Here is an 18,098-nt window from a genome sequence, read left to right as displayed (position 1 = left end):
AAAATTGAGTCTTTCTGAGAGGAAAAAAAATAAAAATCTGTTGCCTAAGGACAAAAAACGTTCAGAAAGAAAAAAGAAGAGAACAGTCTACCCAGGTAACGTCTGCTTCCATGAACTAAGAGTTCCAGGCTTTCAGACTTCTCAAAGTTTCATGCAGTAACTGAAAAGTCAGTAAGGTCAAATTTATTTGAAATTCATTCACTCAGAATGTATAATAATTCCTATAAACCATTCTGGAATTTGCTTTTGAAATTTCCATTAAAAAACGGTTTTCTAAGGAAACATAATATTACTGAAATATGTAACATATTCAATTAACCTAAATTGTAAAACACCAAGAAAGCACGTACATACAGAAAACTTAAGGTCATTATAGTTCATTCTTATCCATTCCTTTTACTTTTCAATAAAAAAGGAGCGAAATCAATCATACCTTTCATTAACCTTCCAAATTTATCAAAGTTCATAAAAAATATTTCAAGAATAATACGGGGCTCATGAACTATGAACTAAGCAAAAGTCTTCAGTAACACCCCCAACTCCTACTATCCCTGCACTCTTTGCATCTCTTCGTCCATCAAAACCTTGTTTCATAAAAACTTGTACTAAGAGTAGTTGTATTTTAGGCTTTTCTCTAAGAAAGGTTAAGTTCCCGCCCTTTTTGGAACAAGACATCATTTGGAACAGAAAGTGCCTTCTGTTGCCCAGTACTGTAGTCAGATCATAAACCTACCTGTGGGTAATCCTTTAAATTGCATTTCAACAGGCAATTTATTTTATGCATATCAACAGTGATTTAGGTACAAGAGTACAAAGTTGTTTGGGATCATCGACTTGTTAACTGAGTTTAGCAAAGCAATGTGGCAAGAGTTCACCCAGGTGAAGGCACCAGTGGATAAAATACTTGCCAATTGAAAGGAAAATCCATTTCAAGAATGCAAAAGGCTATGCCCTGGCCTAGGCTCCTTCACGGAGCGCTAGGTGCGGTGCGTGCAACTGCGCGCTCAGTTACCTCTCCAGCCCGGTTCCCCAGCACAAAGGGACGCGCGGGCGCCCACTGTTGGGTGACGTAGGTGACTGAACTATAGTTTGCATCCAAGACACCTTCCAGTTCTGGAGGGCTCCGGAGCCCTTCGCATCTCAGTGCGCCGCGGGGCCCGGAAGCCCGCAGGCGAATACTCCCCGCGCCCGAGCGGTGGGGGGCGGGAGGAAACGCCGCGAGGGGCGCCGAGCATGTCCGGCCGGCGCTGGTGTGGTGGCGCGGAAGCCCCGCCCCTCGGCTCCCCTCGCCCCGCCCCTCGGCCCCGCCCCTTCCCGGGCCGCGTATCCGCGCGCCCCGCCCGCGGACGGAAGCGAGAGCGAGACTGAACGCCTGACGTCAAGGCGACACCGCCAAACCTCGCCCAGAGTCAGGCGTGTAAAGCAGCCGGAGCGGCGGCAGCGCAGGACCGCCGTGGCGCCGGGAGCAGCGACCCGGAGGGAGCGCAACGCGTGGGGCGACGCTGGCTACGGGGACCCGCTGACAGCGTGAGAGGTTCGCAGAGTGCGTGCGTGGCCGCCGAGGGGAGCGGCGGCGCGGCAGCCCTGCGGGGCGGGGGCCCAGGCGCCGGCTGAGGGGAGCGAGTGGGGTGCGGCGCGGGCCGGGCGGGGCGCGCGCAGCGGTCAGGGGCCCGGGCGGCGACCGCTGCCTCCCGGAGCGCGGCAGGTGTGCGGGGGCCCGGCGCCCGGCGGGCCAGCGCGCTGCCTCTGGGGCCGGCGGGGGCGAGTCGCTGCCGCCGCCGCGGGGGAGCAGCGCGCTTTGCGGAAGGGGTCAAATGTCTGAAATATGGCGGAGGAAGGGAGAGCCCGAGGACCCCCCCCCCCCCCCCCACCGCGCCCGATCCCTCCTGCCCGCGGCCGCCGCAGCCTCTCCCCTGGCCGGGCTCCCCTGCCGGCTCCCGGAGGAGTCGTGCCCGCCCCCGAGCCCCCGCGCTGGCCGCCTCGGTCCCTCCCGGGTGTGGGTGGAAGTTAGAACGGAAACCAGAAAGTTGTCTTTTGCGGAGACTCGGCTTCCCCCAGCCTGGAGCCCGGACGAGGGCCGTTCGGGGGAAACCACTCCCCGGCGCCCCGCGGGCTCGAGCCTGACAGGGAAAAAGTTTGCCTGGAACGGGGCTGGTCCGCGCCGTTTGTTGCGGGAAGTGGCAGGAGGGCGGCCGCGGAGGGAGCCCCACCTAGTCTGGCAGCCGCCGCCGCGCGGGGAGAAGCTGTTAAAGGGGCCTTTCCCTTCGTCAGCAACGGGGAGAGGAAATCCAGGAAGTTTGTCCTCTTTTTCGCCATCGCGATGTGTCTCATCCGAAAACTGGCTGTCAGCGCCTTGGATTTTATTTAAAACTACCCCGCAGTGAACCGGGCCTCCCGAATTTTTCCTATGGGGGGAAAACACACACACACACACACACACACACAAACTGATGGCTTTCGGAGAAGTCATCCTTGCTAGTTTACGCAGATGGTTTGCTTTCCCATTCTCTCTATTAGTTTGGGGGGAAAAACATGTTTGCCCTGTTTCTTCTGAGCCTCCTAAGCAGTTCTGTTTTACAGTAACGGGAAATCACTTTTTTTTTAACGGGGTAGAAAGTTGACACTGAAGGTTGATTTTAGTATTTTGGAATTAATTCAGTCCAACCGGATTTTAGTTTTGCTCGTGGTATGTAACATCTATGGAGTGTTGTAACTTAAAGCTTCTTGTAAATTTATTTTTAACACCCCCCCCCCTTTTTTTGGTAATTAAAATGCTGTTTGGACTTGCTCAACAGAACCTTACCTTAGTGAGAAGTAACTTACAAAAAGGGAAGCCGTTCATTTAACTTCCAAGTTCATATCGCTCCCAAAAGCTGACTCTTTGAATAGTATTTGAGTCATAATAGAGTCATGGGACTTTCTTTTAAGGCCCGGAAAGAACTATTGAGATCATCCAGTCCCACCCTGTCATTTTTATGGAGGAGGAAACTGAGGCCTGGGAAAGATAACTAGTTAGTGGTCCTGCTGACTTTTAGGACAGAAGTCTATCCCTAATAGGGAACCTAGAGGAAGAAATGGGACGTTTTCACATTTTACAGAGAATAGCATTCCCATCACACCCAAGAAAAGGTGGGTGCCTCAGTCAAATAGTGTGGAAGCACCACTTGGGTGATTGAATTCCCACGCATTAGGAGAGGACATTGCCACTCAGGAAATTGAATAAGTTTAAAGACACAGAGCCCTGAACGGTAGTTTTATTTGAACCCATCCGCGCTTTAAATCTCTGCACTGCACAGTGTTTTCTCCTGCCATTTCTCGTTTGGCATTCATAATAAATTGTGAGGCTGCCCTATCTGAGGAATCCCCAAAGTAAATCTTGGAAATACATATAGCTAGTTTGATTGTAACATGTCATGTACCAGGATACAACCAAAAAGCCTAATAATAAATTGGCGTAATTTTTAAATGTGGTATGATACATAAAAAGGAAAGCTCTTGTCTTTTGCCTCCCCAACCCCCACCTAAAAAGTCATCTCTTTTCCGGTCTATGACACATATCACTTCCTATCTTCTGTTATCTTTATGTGTATTTTTGTTACTTATTCCACTAAATTGTAAACTCCAAGGATAGGATGTGTTCCTTTTATGTCCCAAAGTACTGTCATGATACCTTGCCCATAGAGAATACCAGTTTGTTAAATGTAAGCACCATGAGGGTAGGGACTTTATTCCTTTCATTCTCCACTGTATTCTTAGTTCCTATAACCTTGCTGTGCACAACTATTTAGCATTTAGATTTAGGAATTAGTTGTAATGAACATTTCAAGAGAGGATATTTGAAAGAGAGCCTTGTATTCCTTCAAAAAGAAACATTTCCTCAATGGCTTTGGCAAACAAGTGTTTACTATAGAACTTCGGTATTTTCTCTTAGTTACATAAACGGAAGGTGAGCCCCTATAGTAAGGAGCTGTCTTGTAAGGAGGGCCTAGCCAAGTGTAATAAAGAAGTGATCATAAAAAAACCTTGATCCATGTATATAAGAATCTTATTAAATGTATCTTACAGTTTAATTCCAGGTTGGTAGGCCTGTGCATAGATTGATAACATGCTAATTATACATGTTGTTTTAAATATAAAGTCTTAAGATTTGGATGAGAAACTGTTCATGTTCAGTTTTCTTTGTCTTTTAGTTGTAGGTGCTTGATAAATATCTGTAAAGGGAGTAAAATTAATCAGTGAAACTGGATCTGATACCAAGAGAATTTGGCTGATTTTACAAAGATGCCCCCCCCCCCCCCCAAGTGTAGTTTAAATAGACAAATTTATTATCGAATATCAAGATCTTACTGATATGCACTCAAGTTTTCCTTAGGACTTAAAATAATGTTTTCTTGAGTGTGTATTGATAAGAGGGTGGATATTGATCTGTAATGTCTAGATTTAACTGCCTCCAGGAATAGTTTAGTATTTATGAACTAAATATTCAAAAGCTGTTTTTTTCCATTATGACAATGATGTCACGTGTTCAGTCTAGAAGAACTTAATAAAGATTGACCTTTCTTAAACTTTGTAAGGCTGTATAAAGTTGTGACTAAATAATACCTTGATTTTTCCCCCCTATCATTTTTGAGGACTCTGTGCTAGGTCTTAGAGATTAGGCTCAAGTTTTACTTTTTACCGTTTCAAATTGAATTTCTTTCAGAAATTAAGAAAGAGACATTTTGGCTAATGTAATCATTCATTATAACCTTGGACAAGTCTTCCAATAAACAGGAGTACTTATCATGGCTTACCCTTGTGCTGAAAGCCTAATGTTTTTCCTGTCTTAGATATTTTGCACATGTATTGAAAGGGGATTAATTACCTTTTGAGGACTTAAGTCTTTTATTAGTTCTCTGGAAATCTCTTGAACAAAATGGAAACAGTAGCTACAAGGATGAATTTATACATTTGCAGTAAAGGCTGACTTGATATATATATATATATATATATATATATATATATATATACACAGAGTGGGGCAAAAATAGGTTTACAGTTGTGAATATTCAAAGCACCATGTTTATTCTTGTATCAGTTATTACTAGAGGCCCTAGGCCTGGCCGGCAAACAAGGCCAAACGGGGCCTTCCAGCTGCCGGCCAGGGCCTTCCTTCATTCCGCACCTCCCCCTGGTGGTCAGCACACATCATAGCGAGCGATCGAACTCCCGATTGAACTCCCAAGGGACACTTTGCATATTAGCCTTTTATATATATAGATATAGATTGTATTTTCCATACAAACAACTGTGAACCTCCTTTTGCCCCTATCCTGTATAATCTGTCACATATTTCATTGAACCTAGTTAAGCACTGGTTTATAAAACCAATCCCTTTAGTTATAGATTTCTATTATAAAGAAGAAAGGTTATGAGGAACTCTTGTGCTGCCTTTAAAAAATTTGAAGTCACTTTTTAAAATGTACCTCTAGCCCTAACCGGTTTGGCTCAGTGGATAGAGTGTCGGCCTGCGGACTCAAGGGTCCCAGGTTCAATTCCAGTCAAGGGCATGTACCTTGGTTGTGGGCACATCCCCAGTAGGAGGTGTGCAGGAGGCAGCTGGTCGATGTTTCTCTCTCATCGGTGTTTCTAACTCTATCCCTCTCCCTTCCTCTCTATAAAAAATCAAAATATATTTAAAAAAATAATAAAATGTACCTCTAACAAAAAGAATACATCCTAACCCTGGTTGTTTATTCCTGAGGTTAGTCAAATTAAGGGTACACAGCAACTGATTATTATTTTCAGTAGCAGTTTAGAAAGAACTTTTGCTTTGCATCAGTAGAGGCAAAAAATTTTAAACTCTATTTCCAAGGAGTCTAAAAACTTATAAAAGAAAGAAGTAAAAATTCAGGGGAATGAATATACCAGATTTTTAAATATTTAAATTATTTATCAAAAGTAAAATACATACAACATGAATTGCAGAATTTCCATCTGGTCTTTATTATATAGAACAATATTCTAGAGCAGTGGTCGGCAAACTGCGGCTCACGGTCCACATGCGGCTCTTTGGCCCCTCAAGTGTGGCTCTTCCACAAAATACCGACTTCTGCGCATGGGCCACGAAGTTTCGAATCACACTGTACATGCGTGCCCGCACGTGGTATTTTGTGGAAGAGCCACACTCAAGGGGCCAAAGAGCCGCAGGTGGCTCGCGAGCCACAGCTTGCTGACCACTGTTCTAGAGTATTACCATGCTTTAAATTGTTTGATTTATATGAGGTGCTTGAGTACTAGGAATATATTCATTTTTAAATTAAGAATTTTAGTCTCTCTGACCATATAGAGTAATTTTGTGACATTCTTATTTTGAATTTTACATTGAGCTGGTTCCTTAAGGTTACTACCTTTGTAGTTATGCTACTTTATAATTTTGTAGTCCTGTTACGATACACACTCTATCAGTGAGGCCTTTTAAATTTAAACTGGATTCTGATCTCATGAAATAACTTGTTAGGTAATCTTTTCCAGTGTTGGGGGTTTAAATGGGTTTTTAATATTGTACAAGTAGACTGAATAAAAATGATAAAGGAAGAGAGAGCATCTATTAAAAGCAGTTATAAGTTATTTTGATCACTAAATTGCTGTCTTAGAATCATCACTTTTACCAGTGAGCTGATTGACCCATTGGTAATCCATTGGTAGATTAGCTGTATCTGTTGCTTTCTTCTTAGTCTTGTGGGAAGGAAAACAAGATCAAAGAAAATCTGTTCTGTTCATTTAATAGCAGTTTTTGGCCAAAGCTTCTGGAGAGGAAATGGAAAATGTTATGTAAAATAAAATTCTAATTATCTGTAGCTTCTAAAATTTATCCTTCTCATTAGAATATTTTTTTAAAGTAACTTTATCCTAAAAAAAGAAAAAAAACTTGTGTGACTTTGTAAAAGTTTTAGTTAATGGGACTGAGATGATTAATAAAGACTACTAATATAACTTCTTTTCATTTAATGAATAGATTTTAGGTGTCAAAATCGTATATATATTGCATCCAACTGTTACCTTGTGTTTTAAGATTGCAGTGAGAATATTACTGTTACTACATAGTTACTGCTTCCAAGATTATAGCTTCTGCTTCTAAGATTATAAATTATTAGTGATATTAAGCACCTTAGCAACAATAGCAAAACTCAGGAATCTCTCAAGAATCTTGAATTCTGTACTATACAGATAGTAAGGAAGGATAGGGATGGAGTATATAAATGTGTGTATTATATTCTTCTGCTCTTGAAATTATTAAACTGGAATATTGCACTGAATTTGTATTGGTAGGACTGGTTGAGTTTCCAAATACGTTTGTCTTTCTAGTTTTCTTATTAAAGTGTTTAGAATATGAAAAAGTATAAAGAAGAAAATTAATATCACTTGTAATCCTACCAGTACAATGAATTTTTAGGCCAGTTTGTACTTCCCTTTCTGAATCTTTCCTACCTCCTTGCTTCCTCAGTGGGAAAGATGACATATACTAGAGTTGTTGAAGGTTAAATGGAGTATTATTCATAAATGTTTATAAAAGAATATATTAATGTAGTATTACTTGTGTGTTTTTTAAAATATATTTTATTGATTTTTTACAGAGAGGAAGGGAGACGGAGAGGGATAGAGAGTTAGAAACATCGATGAGAGAGAAACATTGATCAGCTGCCTCCTGCACACCCGCTACTGGGGATGTGCCCGCAATCAAGGTACATGCCCTTGACTGGAATTAAACCTGGGACCCTTCAGTCCGCAGGCCAACGCTCTATCCACTGAGCCAAACCAGCTAGGCATTACTTCTTATTATAAAGCTTTTATTCCCCTGTAGCATTGCTACTCCCAGTTGAAGTTTACTTGATTATTTGATTTTAAGATTCCCATTAAGATATGAATGAAAAAATAATTGTGATTGTGAAAAGCTTAACAAATGAATTATCTAGCTCAATGATTTTCAAAGGTCCAAGGAATCCTAGAGATTGCCTAGACATTTTCAGGAAGTCTGCAAGCACAAAACTATTTTTACAACAACACTGAGATGAGTTGGTTATGGCTCAGTGGTGGAGCGTCACCCTATGAACCAGGAGGTCACAGTTCGATTCTGGCCAGGGGCACATGCCCGGGTTATGGGCTTGATCCCCAGTGTGGGGTGTGCAGGAGGCAGCCAATCAATGATTCTCTCTCATCGTTGATATTTTTATCTCTCCACCCTCACCCTTTCTCTTTGAAATCAATAAAAATATATTTAAATAATAATAATACTGAGATGTTCTTTGCCTTTTCCATGTGTTGACATTTGTATCAATGGTGCAAAAGCAATGGTGGGTAAAACTTCTGGCACCTTAGAATGAATCAGGTCAGAGCACCACAGTTAGTAATCATTATATTCTTCACTACCATGCACTCACAATTTAAAAAGCAGAAACAGCCCTAGCTGGTTTGAGTCAGTGAATAGAACGTCAGCCTGTGGACATGCCTGGAGTTTCGGGCTCAATCCCCAGTAGGAGGCAGGCAGGAAGCAGCCATCAGTAATTCTCTCTCATCATTGATGTTTCTCTCTCTCTCCCTCCCTCTCCCTTCCTGTCTGAAGTCAATAAAAATATTTTTTAAAAAATAAAAATTATTCAGTTTTTTATTGTTTTTGTTGTTGTTAATCTTCACTTGAGGATATTTTTTCCACTGCTTTTCAGACCGAGTAAAAGAGAGGGGAGGGGAGAGAGCAAGTGAGCAAGAGAAACTGATGTGAGAGACAGACATCAATTGCTTTCCTCCCCCGTGTGCCAGGGATTGAACCTGCAACCCAGGTATGCGCCCTTGACCAGGAATCAAACCCCAGATCCTTTGGTGCTCGGGCCAACACTAACCAGCCAGGGGGAAGAAGTAAACATTTTTAAAATTAAATCTCAACTCTTGTATACATCATTTTAATGTACTGTGACAAAATGGGAAGTATGCTTAAAACACTTTTTGCTGTCATGGTTGTCTCTGGGGAAAGCATTTGTGTGATTATTTGAGTTGCAAGTTGGACTGGCCATTTTTTTAACGAACACCATTTTTACTTGAAAGAATCCCTGACAAACTATAGTTATTTGGATTTGGGTATTAGGCTGACATTTTTCTCAAAAATAAAATGAGTCTGTTGCTTTCAGGCAAAGATTGACAGTATTTATGGCCAGTGATAAAATTAGAATTTTTGAAAACTTGTATCAGCCACTGTGCTCTTGACAGCTTCTCATTATTTAAAAAGATTCTTTTGATGATGTTGGTGATGTTAATAAGTATGTTTTTGTTTTTAATAAAATGTAATGAAGTGTGTCAATATTTGAAGATCTGTGTAACTCTGTGAACCAATATTTTCCAAGTGACTAAGCACGATATTACAAAATCATGCATAGATAAGAAATTTTTCCACAGTTCTACCTAGACCAGTGGATTTTAATGTTAAAGAGAACATCAAGTTTATTGATACAGTTTCTTATTTCAATATATTGCAACCAGTTGTTGAGTTTTGGTGTAGTAGTAAAGGAAAATAGCCACAATTATCTGAAAAGGCTAATAAAAGATTCCCACTATCTGTCTGGTTATTCACTTTTTTCTTTTTTATTACTCATTTTTCCATGCTGTGCTGAATGTTTAACATCATTTTTTAAAAAATTATTTGTTTATTTATTTTGAGGGGAAGAGAAGAATAGGAACCATGGATAAATGTGAGGCAGTGTTTTCATGTGCTTTTATCTTGAAATCTCTTATTAATATAGAAACATTTTAAGTTCAATTCTTTTGCAGTTTTTTGAGTGTCCATTCCACTTTTAATCGCAGTAATAGATTAGGTAATTGATATTTTTAAGCCTATTTTTTTGTTTTAATTCTTGTTTTGTACATCTGGTTACTCATAGGTAGTTTGTATGTGTGACCATTGGCATAATCTTAAAAGAGCAGTTTTGTTTTGTTTTATCCTCACCCAATGATGTTTATTGATTTTAGAGAGAGGGGAAGGGAGAGAGGAAGAAAGAAATATTGATGACTGGTCATGTCCCTAATGTGCCCAGATCCTGAACAGGATCAATCCCGAAACCCAGGTATATGCCCCGATCAGGAATGGAACCTTTCGAAAGTATGGGATGATGCTCCAGCCAACTAAGCCACCAGGTCAGGGCAAAAAAGCAGATTTTTAGATAATAGTTGACTTGCACAGTTTTAGGATATGTGGCAGCTTTTTTATAGTGAAGCTATGGACTTTTTCCTACTGAAGTTTAATAATGTCCCTGTTTGACCTGAGAATTTGGTGTGTTGTCTGTCTACTTTCAGTAGATCCTTTTCCAAAACAAATGATAATGGATAATGTTCTTACCTTCTGGGAGAAAGCTTTTTCTTTTTCATGTTTATTTAAGAGTTGTAGCAACTTTTGTTAAACCATTGTTTTTATAAACCTCATGTTATAGGACAGATCCAAATTTTAAAGGATTTTTAGGCTAACCTGCATTTGGTTCAAGTAATAAGTTGCAGATTATGAAAGAAGAAAGGTAAATTACAGTTTATACTATACTCAATTTCTTGGAAATTTAGCACCATTTATTTCCCTGAAGATAATAAAATTGGTGTGTTCTGTGAAGAACGAGGCTATTGAATCTGAGCATCACTATTTGATTACGGTTGACTTCAGAAAAAGAGAAAGGGGTGTAGAATGGTATAGAGAGGAATAAGTATAAAACTGCTAATTTAAGAGTCTGTTCAGGCAGTAAACATCATAGTACTCCTGCCTACCAGAGCTTAATCCCACAAGAAGGGAGGGGATTTAATAAGGAGCTTTAGTTCTCCCTATCTATAATAATAAAAGTGTAATATGCTAATTAGACTGGATGTCCTTCCAGACGACCTTCCGGACGAAGCCAGGGCTTCGAGGGAAGCCCAGGTCCCAGGTGCCAGAGGGAAGCCGGTGCCGGCAGCCGAGGGAAAGAAGGCCTATTCTTGCACGAATTTCATGCATCAGGCCTCTAGTATTAAATAATTAACTGGTCAGCTGTTCTGTCCGTTCTGAATTAGGGAACATACTGAAATAATATTTTATGTCCAGGACATCCATATTAGTCACAAGATTACCCCTGCCTATTGCATATGCAGCTTTAGTTGCTAGTTTAAAAAATACGTTTTTATCAAATTTTGTCTATTTCAGATTTTTTTATACTTAGGGTGTGTTGTTGTTTTTGTCTTCCATGAGTCCAGTCACCTTACTGCATAACCTTAAATAAAGAGAAGACAGAGCATTTGTAACATTTTTCTATTGTTTACATGAAAGTGATGATGGTGAATAATAAATCATGAAGAGGTGGAAGGGGCAGTAAGTAGAGCAGAAAAGAGTGAAGATAGTGAGTAGGAGGGTCTCATTCTAAATGAACAGGGCTATAGCTGTTTAGAGTTCTGGTTTGAACAGGACTGATAAACACTTTGAAAAGCACTTGTGGGGGGCGGCTAGAAAAGCTTTATGGGAGGAAAGGAGTACCTATGTAATACTTTCAACAAGATTTTTTTTTTTTTTTTTTTTTTTTTTTTTTTAGTAAAGAGAACAAGCTGGTGGGGCGGGGCGGGGGAGAGAAAAGCACTTGTGATGCTTTTGTGATCTTTTCCTCCAAAGGGTCCTATGTAGGGGATAAATTGGTATTATCTATCTTAGAGATTATGGTGTTAAAGTTTCTTTACTAAGCAGGATGAGTTGAAAGTACTTTTGCTTTTTTTACTTCCCAACAGGTCCTTATGCACTTTTCTCTGCTCAAAGTGTACACATTTCATTTTACTCATAAGTTTTAGCTGATTTTTTTGAGCATGAGAGGTAAATCTGAAAAATGATGTGCTAATTTTGATTAGTTGCTAGACCTTTGATTCTACCCTGTTATCTTCAATATAGCATGGTTAGTGGTAATAACTTTGACCTGGGTGCCCTAAACTTCCATTCTCTCTCTGGCACTGGCCGTGAAACCTTGAACAAGTTAACTCCTCTCTTTATGTAGAAAAAGTTTAAACGAATGGGTGTTAAGGCCTTTCGGAGCTCTAAAATCCTGTATTACTGTGATGTTGCCCTTGATAAAGCCGGCAGTCATCTGCTGTCTGGACTCCTATAGGAGCTTCCTTACTTGTTTATTCCATTCTTGTCCTTCTTTTACCCCAGTCTCCATCCAAAAGACAGTCCTCTTTTAAAAATGTAAATCAGATCATGTAATGCCCTCCAGTCCCAGTTTCCTCCCAGTGACTTAAAATAAAAACCAGATTCAATTCTTGCTTATTATTTCATTAGTTTACCACCTTTCACCAAGCTCTAGATATACTGCACTTTCATTTTTAATTAAGTATAGTTGACATACAATACTGGACTTCTTTCTAATCTTGATTGGGGTCCTTTATGACCTTTTGAGTTTTGGTGCTTACACCTAATCTTTCTTTCCTCAGTTGTCTGCAATTCTGCCCCAGTCTCAACATTGGATCTCAGCTCAGATGTCATATTTACAAAGTTTTTCCTGATTATCTTATATAAAGGAGCATTCTCTTTTGTTACTCCCATAGTTCTTATCACACTCAATAATTATATTTGCTTGGCTGGTGTGACTCAGTGGTTGAGCATTGACATATGAATCAGGAGGTCCATGTTTGATTCCAGGTCAGGGCACAATCCCAGGTGGCGGCATGCAGGAGGCAGACGATCAATTAATTCTCTCACCATTGATGTTTCTCTGTCTCTCCCTCTCCCTTCCTTTCTGAAATCAATAAAAAAAATAAAAATAATTACTTTGTTTCTCAATTTATCCACTCTTCTCCTCTAAATTATTTGTGTCAGCGGGACAGGAACACCTTGTCACTTTTATACCACAGTCTCAAATGGTTACCCAGTAACTGGCACATAGTAAGTGCTCAAAGATTATTTTAGTTGAAAGAATACGTAAAGTGTTCAATGGTTTGTTTTTACCAATTCCCATCATAGGCTACCTTTATACAGTTTTAAAGTGTTGTGCCTGTTTCCGACTATAATTCCTCATTTAGAGCATCTGTCTCTTGAGGACTCCTTCATCTAACTGCAAGTTATTGAGAGCTAGTTCTCAGTTACCGTTGTAGGATTAAATTGAAAACTTAGACACAAAGGGTTCATAGCAAGGACATGAAAAGTTAATGTGAAATGTACTAGTAAATAGTTTAAAATAATTAAGTCCCCAAATGAGTGCTTATAGAGTCAGAGAAAGAACTAAAAACTCTTAAGTTCTCACAGTCCAAGAAGACTTTAAAAATAAGGTGAGAGCCCTAACTGGTTTGGCTCAGTGGATAGAGCGTCAGCCTGCGGGCTCAAGGGTCCCAGGTTCGATTCCAGTCAAGGGCATGTACCTTGGTTGCGGGCACATCCCCAGTAGGGGGTGTGCAGGAGGCAGCTGATCAATGTTTCTCTCTCATCGATGTTTCTAACTCTCTACCCCTCTCCCTTCCTCTCTGTAAAAAATCAATAAAATATATATTTTTAAAAAATCAAAAAAATATATTAAAAAAATAAGGTGAGATCTTACATGATATTAAAGGGGTATGTAAATTTTAGGCTAACAGTGAATCTCGCAAAGTATGTTCAAGGGAATGTGTTCCTATAGTAGATATCCATGAAATGGATTATAGGTCCATAATCCCTCACCTATAACCCCTTGGTGCCAGGTATTTTGGAATTCAGAATTTTTGGGAAAGATCTGTTCTGAATTTTGGTAAGATTAATCAAGCACTTAATATTTCTAAAGTGAAACATGAATAGTCACACTAAATAGGATACATAAAAACTATAAATAGTCTCATAGTACTTAGATGAAGTTTTGCTGTGTATAAACTTTATATCAGGTCAGGCTTTGTCACCAAATTAGTTGAGAAACTTTCAGGTTTCAAAGATTTTAGGATTTCAGAATTCCTGAGGTCCAAAATCATTACTTTGTGTCTTTGGGAAGGACATGGAGGCCTGAAAAATGTTACTTTAAAGCAACATTGCTTTTAGCTTAGAAACAGTCTCTACCAAGGAATTATTTTTTACTCTGGTGGGGTGGAATGTACTGCTAGGGTGATGAGTATTTAAGGGTATGGGAGAACCACTTAATTCCTTAGTTATACACCAGTTAAATGTTTGGAAATAGTGAAGATTCATTTGTGTATATTCGTGCCTGGAAAATAGAAAGTATTTTTTTTAATGTTCAATGATTGAGAGCTCATATTTAAGCCACAATTTCTTCTTGATAAATTTTTAAAGTCTTATAAGATTCCATGCCATTTTTTTTCTCTCAATTGATAAGGTTTCTAAGGATTATATGATACATTTAATTGTGAAGTAAGAGTACAATAGAATATTACAGGTTTAACATAATCTCTCTTTTAAAATCCACAATGGAATCACTTGGTATTGACAGAATAGAAGTTAAATATCTGAAAATACTCTTCTGAAACAGGATTGCAAGAAGTGCCTGCCTACTTTTTGTGTTTTCTCCATATGCTCTGCTTATTCTAATAGCCTAATTAACATCCAAACTTCAGTTATCATTGCCCTTCTCCATTCATTTGGTGTGACTAATGTCCAAGAATGCAAATGTATATGTGCTACTGTTTTCTTGTGGGAGTTTTTTTCTTTGATACTGTTTTTTTTGCATATCTCATTAAATTGCAAAGACAGGCATTTTTCAAAGCTACTTTTAAAAAAGTACTTACCTAACAATTATCAAGTGAAATAGTGTATGTGAAAGCCAAATATAAGCATTATTTATGACTTCTAATGTGTGGCATGTTTTAGATTTTTCTAAGTGGTTTTATTTTCCTGGATATTAAGTGCATTTTTGAATAAACTAAAGAGGGTAGAGTATAAAAAGAAGAACTGTTAAATTAGTTAAAACAACTTCATAAAAAAAAATGAGTTGCACAAGTTAGTATGGGCATTAAGCAGCTAGCATAAACTGCTTAGATTAAGATATTAAAATTATTCAAGAAAATTATGGAAAGTACCTGGGCTTCCACTGGTTTTTTTTTTAAGTTGGTTAATTTTTCTCCTCTGAACTTTTGGTGGGTTTACTAGGGAATTTTCCATTAGTAATGTCCTGGTCTTGAAATTTTATTTAGAATGTAATATAGTCATGCAAATGATGAACCCACAACCTAAAATCATGGCGTTTTTATTATGGTTTCAAATGCATTTGGGGGCAGTCATGTTAAGCTTTGTCATTTAATTCTGGTTAGGTTAACGGTAAAATGAGATAAAATATTTTTGTAGTAATTTGGTCCTTCTCTATTAGAAGACACTAATTGCATTTATTTCTGAATTTAGCCTCTGATTTCTTATACCTCTGCCCCAATAGCTCAGAAACTATACTGTGTATGTATTTGCTTGAAATACAGGAAAACAAATATGTCCCACAATGAATGGTGATATCTCTGAGATTAATATCATTATCTTATTCTGCAACCTATTCAGCAAACATTATTGAGCACTTTTGTATTAGTGTTAAATTCTGGAATCACAAATTAGGAGACTTGGAAAAGATATGGCTTCAGTAGGAACATAGAAAACATCTAGTCTTCTTACAATAATGGTTATCCCTTCACAGTAGTGGGATCTCTTTTTTTCTGTGACTGTGGAAGCTAGCACATTATCAGCAGGTTGTTTAAATTACTCAAGAATCTGCCCTGGCCCATGTGGCTCAGTCGATTGGGCATCTTTCTGTGCACCAATAGGTTGTCAGTTCGATTCTCAGTCAGGTCACATGTCCGGATTATGGGCTCCATCCTAGTAAGGGGCATGCAGGAGCCAGCCGATCGATATTTCTCTCTCTCTCCCTCTCTAAAAATCAATTTTAAGAAAGCAAGCACACACACACACTCCCTACGATAATGAGAAATGTTACTAATGATTACTGCTTTCATCATTTCATCATTGAGCTAGGCTTCTGGGTCTTCAGATTTAAATTTGATATGACCTTGACACATCTCCTGCCGCTCATTCCCAGTAGTGACTGTTTTGCCACCTCTTCATGTACCCCATGCGTTGTTTCTTCCTGTCATGCCAGGGTGTGACCCATACGCGTTAGACTACATCTTCCAGAAACATAGTATCTTTGTTATATAGTGTTCACATTTATCTTTAGAGACTCACAGTGTCTGAAAAGACAGGATTAAGTGAGTCTTGGCGGACAGCCTTGCTTTATATAAATGAAAGTGTCAGATCCTAGCTTTCAGTCTCCCTTGTAGCTAGGGTGCAAGTACTTGATGTAGGTCTAGCAAACAAAGGATTTTTCTAAAATAATCTGAAGGGAAACTGCCCTAATGGCATGAATGCTTTAATGTTAGACTGTTAACTATTTCCAGAATCAAAGTGGGCAGATTCAGTAGGTCAGATTTAGCTTTATATGCAAAAATGTACTTTCCCAAGATGTCCTTTTTTATTTTATCTGTAAAGTTGATGGAGTTTTTTTAGTATGTTGGGGGCTCACCTTTTTGCCAGAGGTTACCCTGATAACACTACTTTATCATCCTCACGAATGGCCTTAACACATTAAGCGCCCAGTCAGTCACCAGTGACTGACACTATACTTTCCTACCGGAAGACAAAACAAGCTGGGTCCTTAACGTGTTAAACAACTAAATCTATTCACTGGTGAATAAGGTGCCTGTTGAATGAATGCTGTAAACATCACTATGCTGGAACCCAGTCATTGTTTTTGGTAGACACTCTTCAAGCATTCAGGTGGACTATTCTCAGTGATTCCTTTCAGAGTTCTTTTGTGGGGTTGTTTTTTGTGGTTTTTTTGGGGTTTTTTTGCATATTACTTTGCAGGTAATTCATCTTTGTAATATTCAGACAACAGTGCTAGCTGTTTAAAAGAAGTATCCTACATTTTAAATAGCTAGCACTAGACGTTTTCAAAGGTTTTTTAGAGTTACAACCCTGGTTCTCCTTCCCCTAAAGCACAGTAGATATTGGTAATTGAGAACTGAATTCTTTCCCTTTGAGTCCAGAGTTGGTTTCAGAATCGTTCTGTCAACATAGGAAACATTCAAACTTTTGTTGCCAGTTGGGGAACTCTCCTTGTCCCCACTTGTTGCAGGGGACGTGGGCTTCTTGCAGTGTCATAAGAAAAAGAATTTTCTGAGACTTGCACAGCAGGATATGAGGTACTGCAGAAAGCTTTCTGTGGAATCAAACCCCTGAGTTCCAAAGTCCCATTTCCCTCTGTCCCGCCAAGGAAGAAATCCAGCTGTGTCTTTACCAAGGCTAGGATTAAAGCCATTGCCCAGAGTTTCCATCCCATGTCTGCACAGTCCAATCCAGCATCAGGCTAGCTTAGTTTGTGTTCCCAACTGCAGTCCTTCAATCCATTGCATTGTGGGATCCACAAGGCCATAGGCCATGCAGCCTCTAAGGCAGTGATGGCGAACCTATGACACGCGTGTCAGAGGTGACACGCGAACTCATTTTTTTGGTTGATTTTTCTTTGTTAAATGGCATTTAAATATATAAAATAAACATCAAAAATATAAGTCTTTGTTTTACTATGGTTGCAAATATCAAAAAATTTCTATATGTGACACGGCACCAGAGTTAAGTTAGGGTTTTTCAAATGCTGACACGCCGAGCTCAAAAGGTTCGCCATCACTGGTCTGAGGCCAGCCACATGGCTATGGAGGGAACAAACTCCTTTGGGGGATTATGTATTCCCAGATTTTTGTGGGCTTGCTGTGGCTCTGTCCCCTCTAGCCAATGATCTCTCTCCCAGGTTTGACTGAGGCACCTTCCCTACCTCACTGTGTTACTGCGCTTGCCTCCACCTCCCTTTGTTGGTTCCCAGGGGAGTGTAGAGCTGCAGCTTCCTAGTGAAGCTGTCCAGATGGCCATATTTATAATGTCTGGCCTCCCTTTAGCTCCTTCATATTATTAACTAGAGGCCCGGTGCACAAAAATTTGTGCACTGCGGGGGGGGGGAGGGTCCCTCAGCCTGGCCTGTGCCCTCTCACAGTCTGGGACCCCTCGGGAGATAACAACCTGCTGGCTTAGGCCTGCTCCCGGGTGGCAGAGGGCAGGCCCAATCCCTAAGTGC

The 18,098-nt window shown here is 39.8% G+C and overlaps 1 protein-coding gene across 1 annotated transcript in view; it reads left to right on the top strand.

Moving 5' to 3' along the window:
• Positions 1 to 1,379: 1,379 nt before the first annotated feature.
• RAP1B (RAP1B, member of RAS oncogene family) overlaps positions 1,380 to 18,098 on the top strand; it is a 46,391-nt gene continuing 29,672 nt past the window's right edge. The window contains exon 1 of the mRNA XM_070409772.1: positions 1,380 to 1,534. The gene's annotated coding sequence lies outside the window, so the exon portion shown is untranslated. The remainder of the gene's footprint in view (positions 1,535 to 18,098) is intronic.

The sequence above is a fragment of the Myotis yumanensis genome, unplaced genomic scaffold (assembly GCF_028538775.1).
Source record: "Myotis yumanensis isolate MYYU_CA2020_CCGP unplaced genomic scaffold, mMyoYum1.0.hap1 SCAF_3, whole genome shotgun sequence".
Classification (NCBI taxonomy): Eukaryota; Metazoa; Chordata; class Mammalia; order Chiroptera; family Vespertilionidae; genus Myotis; species Myotis yumanensis.
The sequence above is the reverse complement of the archived record's forward strand: the minus strand, read 5'-3'. Positions and strand labels throughout refer to the sequence as shown.